Genomic DNA, 20,639 nt, shown 5'->3' on the forward strand with positions numbered 1-20,639 from the left:
AAATTCTAGGATGGAGTGCCAGGTTATGGTCGAGTCGGAACCCCAAGCTTTTGACGCCTTATGAGATGCAGTAAGTGTCCATCCAGAAGGAATCACTCGTATGCACACTTAAACATCTTCGCTGCAGAATCGTCGGCACTATAATAGCACCTACTCCGCTTGTCGCAGCCAACTTTATCATCCTTGGCAGGGTAATTACACAAATCGGACCCCAGTACAGCCGTCTAACCCCAAGGTTATGTTAGTGTTTCTCTGATGCTTCTAGCATTCGATTACTGATCTAGTGCAGATACCATCGTTTTTTGTTGCTTTGTTAGTGTCATACATTCAAGTGGTGTGAATCCTTCATGTACCTCCTCTTCCTATTAGGACATTGTTTGCTTGATTGTACAAGCTGTGGGAGGCGCATCCGCTGCGCACGCCGCCAGCACGAAGACAAGCGCTTCGATGGTATGCACATCATCCCATATTTTGTCTGACGTTTACGTCATCGAAACAGGGCGCGAACATTATGCTAGGAGGAATTGCTGCTCAGCTTTGTGCGTGATGAGTGCTCCTGTATGCTTCTCACTAAAATTCACGACCTTCGCTTTCCAGTTGCAATAGTGGTCTATGTCGCTTTAGCGGTTGAGACTCTCTTGCGTTTGCAATATAATCGACCCTTCCGCTACGTCGAACAGCGTCGCATATCGGAGAAAGGCCCACGTGCTGTAAGTAGGAACTTGCGACTTATGCTTTGTGGCATGGCGTTCTGTACCCTTTGCATATTCATTCGGTTAGTGTTCAGCATATCTTTTTATCAGTAGTTATGATGTGCTGAAATTGTCCTTAGATCGGTGTACCGTACTGTGGAGCTCGCCGATGGATGGAATGGGCCAGTGATTACGACGGAGCGCTACTTTGGTGCGTTGTCACTATCTTCGCTAGGAATACGCTGACAATGCTGTAGACTGGCTCGATGGTGGCATGGTGACTCTCGCCATCTACACTCTCAATTTCTTTTACCCGGGTATTTTGGTGAAGAAAGACAATCCTCTGACTCACGCTTCACAGCAATCCATCGACGAGGAATCTAGTTCGACCAAGACCTAAAACATTGAGTGCTCTTGGATTTTACTACGAAGAGACGATGGACCGTCATGTTTATTAGTAGAGCAGTTGTCGGGACGTTCTTCTATACTACTTCCATTCAAGTATCTACTTAGTACCTTGTGCGATTGTCGAACATCTCTGGGATATATTTGGCATGTCATAATAACGCCTGTTTTCTGTTTCCTGCCAGCTGTCATACCGGTGACTCACATTCTCTCACTTGAGATTCCACTGTGCAGAAAGGTTTAACGCTGGAAACTTGAAGGATCCAATATGACTAAGTAGTATGCTCGACTGGTCTAATTAATTTCCTGAGATCTAAGTACTCGAGCCGAGTCGAGCAGAAGACGACTCTGTAAACGAGTCGAGTACATAAGAACTTGAGTGAACATTGTAGTCGGCGAAAACACGACAAAGTATACGAAAATAAGATAGCTGGAGTGCAAGAGTATGATATCAGAGTCATTTTCACAACAGATCGCAGATCAGCCACTTGTAAATATGTATCAGGCGATGGGAACACGACGTAGAACTACACACCAATATGAATGAAAACCATCCTCTGCTCCAGCGGAACTTTCGTCTTCACGGCGTGTGTAGCACGGTTCAGTGCCCAGGCCGCCTTCGTACAGTCCATCACACCTCCATCCTTCAAATCTGGGAACATATTCTCATAAAAGGCTTTGACGACGTGTTTTGCGACAGAGTCGTCGACCTGCCACAGCGTCCCAATGACGCTCTTGAACCCCGAAAACTGAAGACCAGCTGCGAGGTGAATCACTTCGTCGGGAGTCTCCTCATCGCCCACAGCGGTATGACACGCTGATAAGAACGCGAATTCAGCGTGCGGAATATCTCTCTCCATGATATCGAGCAGCGTCAGATCTTCGTCTCTCATGACGAAATGCGAATGGTAAGGCTGCTTTGGGTCCTGCTTGCCATGACAAGCTAGGTGCACCCATGTGTTCTCTTGCAAAGCTTCGAGAGCACCTGCTCGTGTGGCTGTGTCCCCAGAAATAGTAGTGCGTTTGGCCGTTGCAGGGACGAGCTTATGGACAAGCTCGAGCTCGCTGTCGACGGCCAAGAGCGCCTTGCCTTTCCCTACACCTGGTTGACCTTGTCCGATTGTCACGAAGGATGGAGTGACGCGCTTCCTCGTCATCTGTCTGGATCTAACCAGAGCCGAAAGTGTGGGCGTGTAAGAGCAGATGTAGAGATCCTCCAGGCATTGCTCCCTAGAGCCATCTTGGTTGGTTCGAAACGGGTGAGCTGCGTGGAGAGGAATAGATGTGAAAGCTGCAGTTGGACACAGCCAGATTCGACAGTATTTTAGTTTCAGATCATGCCGGATGACGTTAACAATGGGTAGCATAATCTCGTTCCATATTATCCGCGAGAGTACTATGAGATCCGTCCTCGACTGCTTTGGGGTCATCTGAGATGCTTCTCGTATTGCCCTGGCAAAGCGATCCTTGAGATTTGTCAGATCTGCGAGAGTGACAGACGGCAAGGGAACATGATGGGGGTCTCCTGACGTCGGGACGATGATGGCGCTGCAAGAGTAGCGACTCGCAATGAAGATGATGACCGGGCCCTGGCGTGATGCCACTTGCAGGTCTGCATACAGAGGTGGGAGCAGGAACCGCGAGAACCCCCGAAGATCACGTATTTGAGCAACCGCAGCTTCCCATTGCCTTGTAAGTCTCCTATACTCTATTGCGGCCCGATCGACGGCAGCTCTGTCAATGATGGTTGCAGAACTCTGGGCTGCATTGGAAACGAGTTCGCTCAGCTCTAGATAATTGTGCGCCAGTGCCGGATTCGCTGACTCGAGGGCTTCAACTGGAGTCCTGAGTCGGGAGGCCAGCGACCATTGCTGGCCACGGCCCTGTTCTACAAGTTCAATTGCATGTGGTAGATTGTCACAGCGGATGGCACATGATGCTGCATCTGCTGGGACTGTTCTGGTGTAATGGAAGGCAGCGGCAGCTTCGCGCCGTGAAATTGCCGAAAACCGTGTTGCCAAATGAGCATCCAGAAGCTCGAGAACAGTCGAGTAGGCTTCCAGCGCGGATCCATGACCATGCTGCTCTGCTGCAACGGTCCAATAAAATGCGCGAAAGATGCGTTGTGGGAACCCTTGAGTAGAATGTCTTGATGCGAGTCTGAAGTTCTCCATTGCAAGCGACAAATCAGCAGGGTCGTGTAGAATCCAGTAACGAGACAGATATGCCTTCTGCAACCACATGTAGCTGAAGCACCTGTCCGGGTGCAGTGAAGACAGAGCCGCCAATGATTCTTGGCAAAGAGCAATGGCCTCCTCGACATCTTCGGTCTTTTGAGTTTCCTTGAAACGAGAGCAAAGCGCCGAGCCCAAATTGTGAAGAGTTTTATGGCGCTCTGGATTGTCAAGCCGCTTTAACCGAAGTGATTCGCGATGCTGATCAATGGCCTCGTTAAGATCCTCGCTAACTTGTAATTTGTCATATCTGTTTTGGAACGCGACGGCAAGGTTGTTAAGCGTGGTGTCACGATGCGGATGCCCAGGTGGGCGTAACGTCAGTGCCTCGCGATAGAGGTTGATGGCTCGGGTCATGTCTTCAATGTCGTCACGTTCGTTGAAACGCTCGACAAGGGCGCCCCCTAGGTTGTCCAGTGAGCGATCACGATATTCATGCCCAACAGGGTACAGGTGCAGCGCTTCTTGGTACAAAGATATAGCTTCATCAAGGTCATTATGATTGCCTTGATGCTTAAAGCGGGACATGAGTGAAAAGGCCAAGTTGTTCAGGCAGGCATCACGGTCAGCATGTCCCTCGGGACGCAGAGACACGGCTTCACGACGAAGCTGTATGCTTGTGTCAAGATCATCGATGTTGCCGTACTGATAAAACCGTGCTTCAACTGCTTGTGCAAGCTCGTGGAGGGTTATGGGACGAAGTCGATGGCCCAGAGGACAGAGCTCAAGCACGACTTTTCGAAGGTGGATGCCTTCATCGGATGCGTCTGTTGGAAGATCGTTGCATTCGTCGATCACATAATCAACACCATTTTCCCCTGCCGCGATGCTACGAAGGTACGTGCCCTCCGGACAGAGAGGCAGTATCTCATGATAGAGTTGGGCGGCTTCGCAGATGTCTGCAGCAGTACCTTTCTTGTCGTGACGCCAATTCAGCGCTTCGGTGAGATTATATAGGGATAAGGGGTGATCGGGATGGTGCTGCGGACGCAATGCAAGGGCGTCGCGGAAGAGGGAAGTGGTAGTATCAATGTCTTCGACATCATTTTGGATGTAGCCCACAAGGCGAACCCATGCGAGGTTGGTGAGAGCCGTTGCACGGTCTGGATGGCCGACCGGACACTGGTCCAGAACCAACTGAAAATGCTCCATAGCATCGTTCAAGTCAGAGACATTTTTGCTTTTCATGTATGAGGCAAATTGTGCGTGGCCCCCATCTGCGTCTCGAGCAATCTTGCGGTCTACGAGAGCCTATATTTGGCGTTCCGTCAGCAAAGCTAACAGGACAGAGTCCGGGTCACTCACATTAAACAGTGTGCCGTTTTGATCGTCCCAAGCATGTACAACAGCAACCTTCAGTGTGATGAAAGGTTGGACACTACGCACGGCTGGGAAAGATAGATCTACGAGATCTTAGCATATGTACATGAATGAAAAGCGAATGACTCACCAAATGGGTGATCTCCATGATCGAGTAGTTCATCCCACGACATTTGAAGTTCCCCGATGACCTCCCCACCGCCTAGCATTCGACCAAGTTCATAGGACGCCCTGATTTCTACTGACAATGCAGGCGAGGCATCTGATGATCTATAAACCGATGATCAGTTCTCGCATCACGTCAGAAGATTTCCATGGACTTTACAGGGTTACAGTATCCCCCCACGCTACAGATTCATCAAACGATAAGACACTGATGGCCGATTTCCAGCGTCTCCTCGAGTCGACATTTATGGACACGTAAATGCCAGCGGGAATGCGCTCGGACGGGACTCGAAGATTCTTTCCGCTGATGACTGTAGATAAAATGTGAGGATCACAAAAGAGATACGAAGATAATATGGAGACTTGCCTTCAAGCCTGATATATCGGCTTTCTGAGCTACCAGGCATGATGTTGCGATGGAGCGAAATGATGAGGATCGAGGATGGGTAGAGTGGTGGACGGTATGAATGGGAAAGGAAGATGGGCGTAAGGATATGGGGACTGCTGATAGAGTTCGGCTAAGTGGGAGATTGAGGGTTCAGGTCACGTTGCACGTGTATTCCATATTGTCAGTGGATGTTCGGCACCATAGACGCTGGTATGATCGCACAAGCGCCGGGAATGGAGATTACCAACCAGGATTAGCAGAAGAATCCGTTATAGAGAATGTCATGTACAGTTTGCGGCGAAAGTGGCCTGCCAAAGTTCAAAGGGACATGAGAGTCTCAGAATGACTGCTGCTCCTCGACTCGCATCTTACTCCTCAGTTAGCACGCAAAGGCAAAATTAAATATATTTTGTAAGGTACTGACTGACAAAGAACAATGTTTATACCGCTGAAGACGGCGAGCAAAGCAAAGCCGAATGATTCCATACAACTCGTCCGATCGAGCTGACAGTGACATGGGGTGAGGAGGAGGGGGAGGGGGAAGGGCAGGATAATCTTGCCTGCACCGAGGAATGAGAAATGAATATGAACTTCAAAAGCAAGGATGCAACGAACCATATATGATGCTCGTTCGGTGAACGAACAGTGTTCAGCAAGTTGTGACGGCTGCCAGATTCACCCATTGCGGAGAGATATACCCTGCAGGAAAGGAATATCCAATATAGTGGTGGCGCCGTATGAACAAGCTAACAGGTCCATCGTACAGGGAAGTCTTGAAGGTGATAGAAACAAAACTTGGCCGAGGACATATGAGTAAAAATAACTTTGTTCTCTTTCCTTCCGTTCCCACGGCATCGTCTTACGTCACAGTTCGCCGCTATTTTCAACAATTACATGTCCTCGAGTATCGACTTGGCTGTAGCCTACCTCCCCAATAGCCTGACAATCATTATAGCTGCCCCCGTCATTAGCTTTCAAATTTACAAATATGTTCGACAAATCTCATCCTGCACACTGAAACACTCTGATGCTCTAGCGTTGGCACTGGCTGTCGTTGTGTCTATTCCGAGCTTTATTCTTGGTCTGAGAAGTGGACGTTTTCTCAAGGGAATTACTGGAATCTCAAAGACCAATCATTGGATATCAGTCTGCCCATTCCAATGGCATAGAGCTGCCGCTTACCTGTCGACCATCGAAGGGCTCGCGGATTGGTTGGTGCTCTCATCTCACCAGTGTACTCGTCTCCCTCCTCCAAGGCTCAGCGCTCAGACCCGATCTGGGATAATATGCGCTTCGAGGGTGTTATGTCAGTCCAAACTGACACACCCTCTCGTTCAGTATCTCCAGCCACGTCCTCCCACTCGCTGTATTCACTCTCTCCCGCACTGAGTCGCCGTCTGATCTTGCCACTCTTGGTGTCCAGCTATTGTCGCCCGCTCTCGGTCTCCGGCTATTCACTATGGGTCTGCAGATACTCGGCCACCTGTGTCTGTCAGTTATGTTAGTGTTGCTTTGATGCTGCTAGCGCTCAGTCATTGATCTAGTGCAGGTACCATCGTTTCTTGTTCTTAATGCTGCTACATATCTCCCTTCCTCCTAGGATATCATCTGCTGATTGTACAAGCTGTGGGAGCCGCATCCGCTGCCAACATGAAGACAAGCGCTTCGACGGTATGTACACCATGCTATCTTTCATCTGTCATTCACATAATCGAGACAGAGTGCGAACATTATGCTAGGAGGAATTGCTGCTCAGCTTTATGGATGATGAGTGGTCCCGTAATACTTGTCTCACTGAAAGTCACGTCCTTCGCTTTCCAGTTGCATTAGTGGTCTAAATTGCTTTGGCAGTTAGGACTCTTGCATTTGAAATATGATATACTCCTCCGCTGTGTCGAACAGCCTCGCATATCGGAGAAAGCCTGAGGCCAACGTGCTGTGAGTAAGAGCTTGCAACTCATGCTTTGTGGCATGGCGTTCTGCACCCTTTGCATCTTCATTTGCTTAGTGTTCAACGTATCCCGTTATCAGCCGTTACCGTGTACTCAAATCCGTCCTTATATCGAGGTACCGTACTGTGGAGGATGGGCTGGGCCAGCGATTACGATAGAGGGCTACTTTGGTTCGTTGTCACTACGAAGAAACGATGGACCATCACATTCAAGTTTACTAGTAGAGCAGCTGTGGGGACTTTGCTCTACACTGCTTTCACTCAAGTATCTACTTACCAACGTGTGCGATTGTCGGACAGCTCTGGCACATCTTAGCATGTTATAATAACGCCTGTTTTATGTTTTATGTATCCTGACACCCATTCTCTCACTTTAAGAATTGATTATCCCTGAAAAGAGCGCCTCACCTGCGTCAAAGCTCCCTCTGGATGATACTAATAGTCCTCTATGGGCAGACCCAAACTTGACCCTGTGTATAAGACATTGATTGTGATTAATCGAGCTTCTACGGTGCATAACTTAACGCTTCAAACATGATGCATGAAGAATCCCTAGTATAACTGATAAGCTTGACTGGCCCGAATCCCACTATCCAAGTACTTAAGTAGAAGACAAGGCTGCAAGCGAGTCGAGTACAAAGGACTTCGGATGAACATTCTAGTCGAAAATAACATAACATGGTATACGAAACGAGATAGGGTATAGCTAGAGTGCAAGAATATATCGGGCTCATGTTTTACAACAGTACGAAGAGGATCGCAGATCAACAATATGCCACACGACAGGAATACGACGCAGTAGAACTACACACCAATATGAACGAAAACCATCCTCTGCTCCAGCGGCACTGTCGTCTTCACAGCGTGCGTAGCACGGTTCAGCGCCCAGGCCGCCTTCGTACAATCCATCACACCTCCATCCTTCAAATCTGAAAACATATTCTCATAGAAGGCTTTGACGACGTGTTTGGCGACAGAGTCATCGACCTGCCACAGCGTCCCAATGACGCTCTTGAATCCCGAAAACTGAAGACCAGCTGCGAGGTGGATCACTTCGTCGGGAGTCTCCTCATCCCCGACGGCAGTATGACACGCCGATAAGAACGCGAACTCAGCGTGTGGAATATCTCTCTCCATGATATCGAGCAGCGTCAGATCCTCGTCTTTCATGACGAAATGCGAATTGTAAGGTTGCTTTGGGTCCTGCTTGCCATGACAAGCTAGATGCACCCAGTTGTTCTGCTGCAAAGCTTCGAGTGCACCTGCTCGTGTGGCTGCATCCCCGGAAATAGTGGTGTGTCTGGCTGTCGCAGGGACGAGCTTATGGACAAGCTCGAGCTCGCTGTCGACAGCCAAGAGCGCCTTCCCTTTCCCTGCACCCGGTTGACCTTGTCCGATGGCTACAAAGGACGGAGTTATACGCTTCTTCATCAACTGTCTGGATCTGACCAGGGCCGAAAGTGTCGGGGTGTAAGAGCAGATGTAGAGATCCTCCAGGCATGGTAAACGATCTGGCTTTGTTTGAAAGGGGTGAGCTGCATGGAGAGGAATGGACGTGAAAGCTGCAGTTGGACACAGCCAGATTCGAGAGCGATGCTTTAGTTTGAGGACGTGCTCGAATACTTTGACGATGGGTAGCATGATCTCGTCCCATAATATCCGCAGGAGAACTATTAGATCCGTCCTCGACTGCTTTGGAGTCATCTGAGATGCGTCTCGTATTGCCCTGGCGAAGCGATCCTTAAGAATCGTCAGATCTGCGAGAGTAACAGGCAAAGGAACATGATGAGGGTTTCCTGATGTCGGGACGATGATGGCGCTGCATGAGTATTCACTCGCAATGAGGATGATGACCGGGCCCTGGCGCGCTGCCACTTGCAGGTCTGCATACAGAGGTGGGAGCAGGAACCGCGAGAACCCCCGAAGATCACGTATCTTAGCTACGGCAGCTTCCCATTGCCTTGTAAGTCTCCTGTACTCTATTGCGGCCTGATCGACAGCAGCGCTGCCAGTGATGGTTGCAGAATTCTGGGCCGCACTGGAAACGAGTTTGCTCAGCTCTAGATAATTGTGCGCCAGTGCCGGATTCGCTGACTCAAGGTCTTCAACTGGAGTCCTGAGTCGGGAGGCCAGCGACCATTGCTGGCCACGGCCCTGCTCCACGAGTTCAACTGCATGTGGTAGATTGTCACAGCGGATGGCACATGATGCTGCATCTGCTGGGAGTCTTCTGGCGTAACGGAAGGCAGCGGCAGCTTCGCGCCGGGAAGTTACCGAAGACCGTGTGGCCAAATGAGCATCCAGAAGCTCAAAAAATGTCAAGTAGGCTTCCAGCGCGGATCCATGACCATGCTGCTCCGCTGCAACGGTCCACTTAAATGCGCGAAGGATGCGTGGTGGGAACCCTTGAGTAGAATGTCTTGATGCGAGTCTGGAATTCTCCACTGCAAGAGACAAATCAGCAGGGTCGTGTAGAATCCGGTAACGAGACAAATAGGCCTCCTGCAGGCACATGTAGCTGAAGCACCTGTCCGGGTGCAGTGAAGACAGAGCCGCCAATGATTCTTGGCAAAGACCAATGGCCTCCTCAACATCTTCATTCTTCTGAGCTTGCGTGAAACGAGAGCAGAGCACCGAGCTCAAACTGTAAAGACTTATATGGCGCTCTGGATGGTCAAGCCGCCTTATCCGAAGGGATTCTCGATACAAATCAATGGCCTCGTTGAGATCCTTGCTGACTTGCGATTTGCGATATCGGGTTTTGAGCGCGTGGGCAAGGTTGTGAAGTGTGGTGTCACGAGATGAATGTCCAGGTGGGTGCAACGTCAGGGCCTCGCGACGGAGGCTGATGGCTCGGGTCATGTCTTCAATATTGCCGCGTTTGTTGAAACGGTCGACGAGGGCGCCCCCTAGGTTGTCCAATGAGTTAGCACGAAATTTGTGACCAACAGGGCGCAGGTGCAGCGCTTCTTCATACATAAAGATGGCCTCATTGAGGTCATTAGGATTGCCTTGGTGCTGAAAGCGGGACCTGAGTGAAACGGCCAGGTTGTTCAGGTAGGAACCACGGCCAGCACGTCCCTCGGGACGCAGAGACACGGCTTCACGACGAAGCTGTATGCTCGTGTCAAGATCATCGATGCTGCCGTGCTGATCAAATCGTGCTTGAACTGCTCCTGCAAGCTCGTCGAGGGTTCTGGGACGAAGTCGATGGCCCAGAGGACAGAGCTCAAGCACGACTTTTCGAAGGTGGATGCCTTCATCGGATGCGTCTGTTGGAAGACCGTTGCATTCATCAATCACATAATCAACACCATTTTTCCCTGCCGCGATGCTACGAAGGTATGTGCCCTCTGGACAGAGGGGCAGTAGCTCGTGATACAGTTGGGCCGCTTCGCAGATGTCTGCGGCAGTACTTTTCCTGGAGTAGCGCCAAGTCAGCGCTTGGGTGAGATTATATAGGGATAAGGGATAATCCCGATGGTGCTGCGGACGCAATGCAAGGGCGTCGAGGAAGAGGGAAGTGGTAGTATCAATGTCTTGAACATCGTTTCGGATGTAGCCTTTAAGGCGGGCCCACGCGAGGTTGGTGAGAGCCGTTGCGCGGTCTGGATGGCCGACCGGACACTGGTTCAGAACCAACTGAAAATGCTCCATAGCATCGTTCAAGTGAGAGACTGTCTTTCTCGTCCCGTACGCAGCAAATCGTGCGTGGCCCGCATCTGTATCTCGAGCAATCTCGCAGTCTACGAGGGACTACAGTTGGAGTTCCGTCAGCAAAGCTAACAGGACAGAATCCGAGGTCGCTCACATTAAACAGTGCGCCGTTTTGATTGTCCCAAGCATGTACGACAGCAACCTTCAGTGTGATGGAAGGTTGGACACCGCGCACGGCTCGGAACGACAGATCTACGAGATGTTAGCATATGTGCATAAATGAGAAGGGAATGACTCACCAAATGGGTGATCTCCATGATCGAGTAGCTCATCCCACGACATTTCAAGTGCCCCGAGGACCTCTCCACCGCCTAGCATTCGACCAAGCTCATAGGAAGCCTTGATCTCTATCGACAACGCAGACGAGGCATTTGATGATCTATAAACCAATGATCAGTTCTCGCATCACGTCAGAAGATCTCCATGGACGTTACAGAGTTACAGTATCCCCCCACACTACAGATTCACCAGATGATAAGACACTAATGGCCGATTTCCAGCGTCTCCTCGAGTCGACATTGATGGAAATGTAAATGCCAGCGGGAATGCGCTCGGAGGGGACTCGAAGATTCTCTCCGCTGATGACTGTAGATAGAGTGAGGATTAGGAAAGAGACACGAAGATGATATGGAGACTCGCCTTCAAGTTTGATATATCGACTTCCTGAGCTACCAGGCATGATGTTGGATGGAGCAAAATGATGAGGATCGAGGATGGGTAGAGTGGTGGGAAGGATGAATGGGAAGGGAAGATGGGAGTGATGATATGGGGACTGCAGATAGAGTTCGGCTGAGTGGGAGATTGAGGCCTAGGGTTCAGGTCACGCTGCACGTGTATCTCCATGATGTTCGGCACAATAGACGCTGATATGATTGCACAAGCGCTGGGAATGGGGATCACCGACAAGGACTAGCAGAAGAATATGTGCTCAAGTAAAGAGTGGCATGAACAGTTTGTGGCGAAAGTGGTCTGCCAACGTTGAAAGGGACATGCGAGTCTCGGAGTGATTGCTGCTTCTGTACTTGCATCGTACTACTCAGTTAGCACACAAGGGCAAAATGTAGAATTGAGTATATTTTGTGATGTAACGACAAAGCAAAAAATGTCTATATCGCTGAAAACGGCGCGCAAAGAAAAGTACATACGACTGGTCCAATTGAGCTGACAGTGCCATGGGGGAAGGAAGCGACTCGGGAGGAATAAGAAAGAATAAGGCGAGAATGCAATCAATTATATTCTCGTTCGGTGATTGATGCTTGACGAACGAAGTATTGAGGAAGCTGTGACCGCTACCGGATTCACTCACCGCCGAGAGATAAGAAACTGAACCCTGCGGAAAAGGAATATCCATTACTGCATGGATAGGCTGGTAGGTCCATAGTGTAGGAAAGCCTTGAAGGTGACAGGACCATACTTTGGTGGAGCTTCGACGAGAGGAAGGGGTTGTATTTGAGGCAAGGGTGGTGTCAATTGAACAAAGTGCAGAGTGACTGTCGAGTCAATGGTGAAAGAAGAGGCGTATCTCGTAGGATATGGATGTGGACTGGAATGATATGAAACAGGGAGGTGGTGCAGACAGCTAAGCATAAATCGCCGTGCACTACGTGAGAACCGTAAGATAGACGTGCAGTGTCGTCCATCCAATTGCAACGTGCCGGCATCCCGTTCTCACGGTGCTTGCATATGATCTTTTTTTAGAAAATCAGACCCGGCTTCTGTTGTCATTCTATGGATGGATGGTTATCGAGTCTCAACTGGGTCGCTACCTCCCAACTAGCCCGACAATCATTGGCTGCTCCAGTTGTTCCTGATAGCTTTCAGATTCACAGGTACGTCTGACAATTTCAATCTTGCACATTGAAACGCATGCATGAATGGCTACAGCTCATATACATACATCGAAGATCCCAAATGGCAAATCAAATTCACCATAATTTGGTGGAGACCAACGGATATTGGTCCGCCCATTCCGATGGCAAGGAGCCACCGCCTACCCGAAGTTGAAGACGTCGTAGGTTGCTCGGAACTTGGAATGCTCTTATCTGACCGACGTATTTGTCTCCTCTGAAACTCGGGCTCAATGTCGGACGAAGTGCGTGTCGAGAATTTTGTTACTGACAGGAAAAACTGACACGTTGTAATATTTAGTTATAGTTTTATTGGCGTACCTCGCAGCTGTGCTCTTCTGCATCATAAAGGATGCACCTCTTATTTCTAATCCGAACAGAGCTACCAGGTGAGTCGGTCCATCCGTTCACGCACGAGAGGAACTTATTTGGGTCACTTAGGAGTTCTCGCTCTCGCAGTTTCCGGTCGTCTTTTTGTTCGCAACAAAAAACTCAAGTATGTCCTCATTGTTAGGACCAGGGAATGGCTACGAGAAACTCAACTTCATGCATAGGATGGCAGGAAGAGCCATGTTCCTCGCCGGATGCATCCATGGGTCTCTGTAGATTCACAATCATCTGCAGTATTGACTTGCAATTCTTGATCCGCAGAAAGAGACTTCGGGGGTGCCATCCTCAACATCATCGTACTCACATCTTTGAGGCCAGTCAGGAGACTGTTTTATAAGTGTTTCTTCGTCGTCCAGTAAGTTTTGTTGCCTCGCGTCGCACCACAGCTAACCTTCTCTGAAGCATTTTGTATTCTTTGTTACCATATGTTACCATACATTGTATGCATCATCGTTGACATTCCCTCCCCTTACATTTTACGGTGCAGATGTTTTATTGCGCCTATTCCACTATCGAATCAAGGATGCCACTCTCACTGCGCAGGACGCTCACATGACTTCGGTACAGTATTCGAACGTTGTTCGATGCACTGTTGACCTCATCTTTCACAGATACGAGTTCATAATTGCGACGATAGCCGGCCGGCTGGCCAGCATATCAGATTGCGCGTTTTTTTCTCCGACAAAGTTTTTGAGTCCCATACATTCATTATCCTCTCGGCACCACCGTCCCATTCTTACATTTCCTCACCTGGGTTCCTTCTCGCTGCACGAAACGATGGAGACTGGACGCGGGCATTGGATGACTACACCCGACAGCAACAAGAACCTTCACAAGTCAATTGAGAAGTCTGAGTGCGACTCGGGTGCTTTCGTTCAAGTCATGCTGGATGGTCCTTGTAGAGCGTCGAGCGTCGATCTGGGTCTGTACGAAAGCGTGTCTCTTGTAGCCGGCAGGTCTGGGGTGACATTCACTCTTGGTCTGCTGGACGACATCGTCGGCAGGTGTTTCAAACTAGGCCGCAGTCAGGGGGAACGAACGAGCCGAATTGAATTCAGCTGGTGCATTGGATCGTTCGGTATTTCATTTTTAACTACAGGCATCACATCATTCTAATCTATTTGCACAGGTCAGATAGAATCGTTTGCTCCGATGCTGATAGATATTGCTACAGCAGCGTCTAATAGCACGATCGACTTACTTTCTATTTTCGTGACATGCCTTTGCAATCCAGAAGCGGTACATCATATCCATAATCCCATCGTCACACTCTCATGTCCGTCTGTTCAGGATCTTCTCAATGACTTGATCAGTCTTCTGCCATCGTCTGAAAAGGAAGATTCGATCGAAACCCAATGTGAAGAAAACCAGACATTGATGGGCTCGGGTGGTGGAGTCGTGGTCTGCGCTAGCGGCCCAGACAGCTTGACGAGAGACTCGCAGAATGCAGTCGCGAGATTGGGTTTGACAGTGGGTATGGATGTGGGCGGGATTGCTCTACATACAGAGCTGTTTACTTTGTAACGCTGAGGTAGATGTCATCTCATACTGGCGTTTTTCAAGAGTTTACATTTAGGACTGCGGTCAGCGTTTTCTTACCTTTGACTGCTTGCGACGCCTCGTGTATTTTTGCTGTAGCACGTCGCGTTATATCATAATCATTAAGACAGGTTCCCTCTGGGTCCATAAAACCGGCTCAAATTCGGCCGTGTATTGCATGCAATCATTTGAAGAAATGGTATGTACTCATCTGCAAATGACGATAGAGCAGGTGCTCGGGTATGAAGTGATTTCGACTTACCAATCATCTTCAATGCGCAGTGTGCCAGTCCGTAGAGTCTCGACTTGGTCGCTACGTCCCCAATAATATGGCTCCTCCAGCCGTTCCGGATCCCAGCACCTGTCAAATTTACAAGTATGTCTACAGTTCTGATTCTGCACATTAGTTTTGAAATGCAGACATAAATGACAGGATGCGTACCCTCGCTCTCAATCTAATCTCACCGTCTCGAATCTATCAATCTGGGACAGCCATTCCTGCACGCGCGCCAACCACAGGGTGTTCTAGAAGGCCCGAGAGCAGCAACGGGCGATCAGTGAATGCCTTCTCGCGGAGAAACATCACCACTTCGTTATAACGTTGATGGGACACAGAGGTTAGGCTTGTCCATGAGGCGAAGTACTGAGGTACTGGCGGATCTCCGAACCCTTCAACAAGTATGAGTAACTCCAATAATAAATTAGGAGTGCTGACCATGGCAAATAACTCTTGGATGTCGTTATACACTCAGTGCACGCCTTGGAAGATTCAACTTGGCACTAATGTCAAAGCGGATGTGGTAAGTAGTGCACGGCAATAAGTCAAAGCAGCCATCCGGGTTGAAGAGAACTGACTTCGACGGGTGTACATGTTGAGTTGGATGGGCCCTGCTTCTAACTTGGCAGTGGTTGGTCGTGTGTACTCAAGCAGAAGATAAGTCTGAAAACGAGTCGAATAGTACATAGTAACTTTGATGAACACTCTAGTCGACAAAAATACAACAGCATACGAAAATGAGGTAGCTAGAACGCAAAAAATATATCAGGCCTAATCAATTATACAACAGGATGAAAGGATCGCAAATCAACAACATGTGAATACGTGCCAGACGACAGCAATACGACGTAGAACTACACACCAATATGAACAAAAACCATCCTCTGCTCCAGCGGCACTGTCGTCTTCACGGCGTGCGTAGCACGGTTCAGTGCCCAGGCCGCCTTCGTACAGTCCATCACACCACCATCCTTCAAATCTGGGAACATGTTCTCATAGAAGGCTTTGACGACGTGTTTGGCGACAGAGTCGTCGACCTGCCACAGCGTCCCAATGACGCTCTTGAACCCTGAAAACTGGAGACCAGCTGCGAGGTGTATCACTTCGTCGGGTGTCTCCTCATCCCCCACGGCGGTATGACACGCCGATAGAAACGCGAACTCAGCGTGCGGAATGTCTCTCTCCATGATATCGAGCAGCGTGAGATTTTCATCTCTCATGACGAAATGTGAATTGTAAGGCTGCTTTGGGTCCTGCTTGCCATGACAAGCTAGGTGCACCCAGGTGTTCTCTTGCAAAGCTTCGAGAGCACCTGCTCGTGTGGCTGCGTCCCCAGAAATAGTAGCGTGTTTAGCCGTCGCAGGGACGAGCTTATGGACAAGCTCGAGCTCGCTGTCGACGGCCAAGAGCGCCTTGCCTTTCCCTGCACCCGGTTGACCCTGTCCGATTGTCACGAAGGATGGAGTGACACGCTTCTTCATCGTCTGTCTAGATCTGACTAGAGCCGAAAGTGTCGGGGTGTAAGAGCAGATGTAGAGATCCTCCAGGCATTGCTCCCTAGAGCCATCTGGGTTGGTTCGAAACGGATGAGCTGCGTGGAGAGGAATAGATGTGAAGGCTGCAGTTGGACATAGCCAGATTCGACAGTATTTTAGTTTTAGATCATGTCGGAGGACGTTGACGATGGGTAGCATGATCTCGTCCCAAACTGTCCGCAAGAGGACTATTAGATCGTTTCGCGGCACTTTTGGGCCCAGGGCAGATGCTTGTCGTATTGCCCTGGCGACGCGGTCCTTGAGATTGGTCAGATCTGCGAGAGTGACAGATGGCAAGGAAACATGATGGGGGTCTCCTGACGTTGGGACGATGATGGCGCTGCATGAGTATTGACTCGCAATGAGGATGATGACCGGGCCCTGGCGCGCTGCCGCTTGCAGGTCTGTATACAGAGGTGGGAGTAGGAACCGCGAAAACGCCGGAAGATCACGTATTTCAGCAACCGCAGCTTCCCATTGCCTTGTAAGTCTCCTGTACCCCACTGCTGCCCGATCAGCAGCAGCGCTGTCAGTGATGGTTGCAGAAGTCTGGGCTGCATTGGAAACGAGTTTGCTCAGTTCCAAATAATTGTGCGCCAGTTTCGGATTTGCTGACTCAAGGTCTTCAACTGGAGTCCTGAGTCGAGATGCCAGCGACCATTGCTGGCCACGACCCTGCTCTGCAAGTTCGACTGCGTGCCATAGATTGCCATTGCGGATAGCGCACGATGCTGCATCTACAGGCAGCGATCTGACACCCTTGAAGGCAGCAGCAGCTTCGCGTCGTGAAATTGTTGATGATCGCGTTGCCACATGACCATCAAGAAGGTCGAAGCATGTGTTGTAGGCCTCCAGTGCAGATGTATGACTGTGTGTCTCTGCAGTGGCGACCCATTTCCGGGCTGTTATAATACGGTACGGAAAGCCCTGAGTAGGGTGCCTTGATGCGAGTCTGAAATTCTTCACTGCAAGCGACAAATCAGCAGGGTCGTGTAGAATCCGGTAACGAGACAAATAGGCCTCCTGCAGCCACATGTAGCTGAAGTACCTGTCCGGGTGCAGTGAAGACAGAGCCGCCAATGATTCTTGGCAAAGAGCAATGGCCTCCTCAACATCTTCATTCTTCTGAGCTTGCGTGAAACGAGAGCAGAGCGCCGAGCTCAAATTGTGAAGATTTATATGGCGCTCTGGATGGTCAAGCCGCCTTATCCGAAGGGATTCTCGATACAAATCAATGGCCTCGTTGAGATCCTTGCTGACTTGCGATTTGTCATATCGGGTTTTGAGCGCGAGGGCAAGGTTGTGAAGCGTGGTGTCACCAGATGAATGTCCAGGTGGGCGCAACGTCAGGGCCTCGCGACCGAGGCTGATGGCTCGGTTCATGTCTTCAATATTGCCGCGTTTGTTGAAACGGTCGACGAGGGCGCCCCCTAGGTTGTCCAATGAGTAAGCACGAAATTCGTGCCCAACAGGGCACAGGTGCAGCGCTTCTTCATACATAAAGATGGCCTCATCGAGGTCATTAGGATTGCCTTGGTGCTTAAAGCGGGACATGAGTGAAAGGGCCAGGTTGTTCAGGCAGGCACCACGGTCAGCATGTCCCTCGGGACGCAGAGACACGGCTTCACGACGAAGCTGTATGCACATGTCAAGATCATCGATGTTGCCGTACTGATAAAACCGTGCTTCAACTGCTTGTGCAAGCTTGTGGAGGGTTATGGGACGACGTCGATGGCCCAGAGGACAGAGCTCGAGCACGACTTTTCGAAGGTGGATGCCTTCATCGGATGCGTCTGTTGGAAGACCGTTGCATTCGTCGATCACATAATCAACACCATTTTCCCCTGCCGCGATGCTACGAAGGTACGTGCCCTCCGGACAGAGAGGCAGTATCTCATGATAGAGTTGGGCGGCTTCACAGATGTCTGCAGCAGTACTTTTCCTGATGTAGCGCCAAGCCAGCGCTTCGGTGAGATTATATAGGGATAAGGGATGATCGAGATGGTGCTGCGGACGCAATGCAAGGGCGTCGCGGAAGAGGGAAGTGGTAGTATCAATGTCTTGAACATCTTTTCGGATGTAGCCTTTAAGGCGGGCCCACGCGAGGTTGGTGAGAGCCGTTGCGCGGTCTGGATGGCCGACCGGACACTGGTTCAGGACCAACTGAAAATGATCCATAGCATCGTTCAAGTCAGAGACTGTCTTGCTCGTCGCGTACGCAGCAAATCGTGCGTGGCCCGCATCTGTATCTCGAGCAATCTCGCAGTCCACGAGGGACTACAGTTGGCGTTCCGTCAGCAAAGCTAACAGGACAGAGTATGGGGTCGCTCACATCAAACAGTGCGCCGTTTTGATCGTCCCAAGCATGTACAACAGCAACCTTCAGTGTGATGGAAGGTTGGACACCGCGCACGGCTGGGAAAGATAGATCTACGAGAGGTTAGCATATGTGCATAAATGAAAAGCGAATCACTCACCAAATGGGTGATCTCCATGATCGAGTAGCTCATCCCACGACATTTCAAGTTCTCCGAGGACCTCTCCACCGCCTAGCATTCGACCAAACTCATAGGATGCCCTGATCTCTATTGACAATGCAGGCGAGGTATTTGATGGTCTATAAATCAATGATCAGTTCTTGCATCACGTCAGAAGATTTCCATGGACTTTACAGGGTTACGGTATCCCCCCACGCTACAGATTCATCAGATGATAAGACACTGATGGCCGATTTCCAGCGTCTCCTCGAGTTGACATTGATGGACACGTAAATGCCAGCGGGAATGCGCCAGGAGGGGATTCGAAGATTCTTTCCGCTGATGACTGTAGATAGATCACGAAACAGATACAGAGATGATATGGAGAGACTCGCCTTCAAGTCTGATATATCGACTTCCTGAGCCACCAGGCATGATGTTGGATGGAGCAAAATGATGAGGATCGAGGATGGGTAGAGTGGTGGGCGGGATGAATGGGAAGGGAAGATGGGAGTAATGATATGGGGACTGCAGATAGAGTTCGGCTGAGTGGGAGATTGAGGCCTAGGGTTCAGGTCACGCTGCACGTGTATCTCCATGATGTTCGGCACAATAGACGCTGATATGATTGCACAAGCGCTGGGAATGGAGATCGCCGACAAGGACTAGCAGAAGAATCTGTGCTAAAGTAGAGAATGACATGAAGAGTTCGCGGCGAAAGTGGTCTGCCAACATTGAAAGGAACATGCGAGTCTCAGAGTGATTGCTGCTCCTGGAGTTGTATCATACTACTCAGTTAGCACGCAAAGGCAAAATGTAGGATTGAGTATATCTTGTGAGGTAACGACAAAGGTAAAAAATGTCTATGTCGCTGAAAACGGCGCGCAAAGAGAAGTACATACGACTGGTCCAATTGAGCTGACAGTGCCATGGGGGAAGGAAACGACTCGCGAGGAATAAGAAAGAATAAGGCGAGAATGCAACCAATTATATTCTCGTCCGGTGATTGATGCTTGACGAAGTATTGAGGAAGCTGTGACAGCTACCGGATTCACTCACCGCCGAGAGATAAGAAACTGAACCCTGCGGAAAAGCAGTATCCATTACTGCATGGATAGGCTGGCAGATCCATAGTGTAGGAAAGCCTTGAAGGTGATGGGACCATACTTTGGCCAAGGACATGTAGTGTGGCTTGAGGCTGCAAAATGGCAGAGGTTACAGAAGCGGACCATTGCAGTAAACGTCTGAATGTGGAGCTTCGACGAGAGGGAGGGGTTGTATTTGAGGCAAGGGTGGTGTCGATTGCACAAAGCGCAGAGTGACTGTCGAGTCAATGGTGAAAGAAACGGGGTGAAGAGGGAATCACCAGATATGAGGCGTATCTCGTGGGAGATGGACGTGGACTGTAATGATATGAATAATTGGGAGGTGGTGCGGCCAAGTACGAAGAGATGAATGATGATCTATATTCGGACTGCATAGATAGACGTGCAGAATTCGAACTTGGGTGGTGTGCCACATGCGGCATCCCGTTCCCACGGTGTTTCTTAGCCCCTTTCCAATACATATGGTCTTTCGCCCGGTTTCTGTTGATAGCATCACAAGGGTACCCTACCATTACAGTCCCCAGGCATGTCAGGAACCAAAAATGACTTTTAGAACTTCCAATGTGCTTGGCGGGTTTGAGTTGGATTTCGACAGG

This window comes from Suillus fuscotomentosus (genome assembly GCF_016647785.1).
Source record: "Suillus fuscotomentosus strain FC203 chromosome Unknown F5891scaffold_147, whole genome shotgun sequence".
Lineage (NCBI taxonomy): Eukaryota > Fungi > Basidiomycota > Agaricomycetes > Boletales > Suillaceae > Suillus > Suillus fuscotomentosus.